The sequence below is a fragment of the Molothrus aeneus genome, chromosome 30 (genome assembly GCF_037042795.1).
Source record: "Molothrus aeneus isolate 106 chromosome 30, BPBGC_Maene_1.0, whole genome shotgun sequence".
NCBI classification, from domain to species: Eukaryota; Metazoa; Chordata; class Aves; order Passeriformes; family Icteridae; genus Molothrus; species Molothrus aeneus.
This window is the reverse complement of record NC_089675.1, coordinates 1,189,077-1,190,062: the sequence shown is the minus strand read 5'-3', so window position 1 is coordinate 1,190,062 and position 986 is coordinate 1,189,077.

The following is a 986-nucleotide window of genomic DNA, read 5'->3' as shown; positions in this document are numbered from 1 at the left end:
CCAATCAGCGCGCAGATTTTAACCGCTAGCCAATCAGAGCGCGGCGCCCTCAGTGTTTTCACCAATCAGAGAGCGGAAAAGCTTCGTTTGTCCCGCCCCCTCCCGCCGCCATTCAGAGAGAGGAGGGGCGGGGGCGCGAGGGAGCCGCCAGCCAATGGTAGAGCGGTTTTGCCAATAAGCCCCGCCCGCTCATTTCAGATAACCAATCACCTTGATTTATTTCTAAACCACGCCCTTTATGGGTGGAGCGGCGGGCGCCGAACGTGGACGGAAACTGCCGAGAGCGGCGGAAACGCCCGAGCGCGCTCCGGGAACGGCCGAAGCCGCGCGCGGCGCGGAGATCGGGAGGTCACGGGTTCGAATCCTTCACCAGGAACGGCGACATTGAGGGGCGCTCTAAAAGTGGGGGGACACCCCAAAAATGGGGGCGAAGTCGGGGCGAAATGGGGAGACTGAACTGGTGAGACCACCCCTCAATTCGCCCCCAGCCTCAAAAACAACCCCCAAACCCCCTCCTCCATGAGCCCCCCCACTTCCCTCATAACGCCCGGGTTTTTGGGGTTCCCCCCATTTTTGGGGTCCAACTCCCCCAGTTTTTTGGAGTTTAATTCCCCATTTTCCGGATCCAGCTCCCCCCATTTTTAGGGTCTCATTCCTCAGTTTTAGTTCCCCAACCCCCCTCCCAGTTTTTGGGGTCCCATTCCTCATTTCTTAGGTCCTCAAGCCCCTCATTTGTGGGGTCGCAATCCCCCTATTTTTGGGATCCAGCTCCCCCCATTTTTAGTGTCTCATTCCCCACTTTTAGGTCCCCAAGCACCCCATTTTTGGGACCTAACCACCCCCATTTTTAAGGGTTCAATCCGCCCATTTTTTAGCGTTCAATCCCCCATTTTTAGGGTTTAATTCCCCCATTTTTTAGGGTTCAATCCCCCCATTTTTTAAGGTTCAATCCCCCCATTTTTTAGGGTTCAATCCCCCATTTTTCA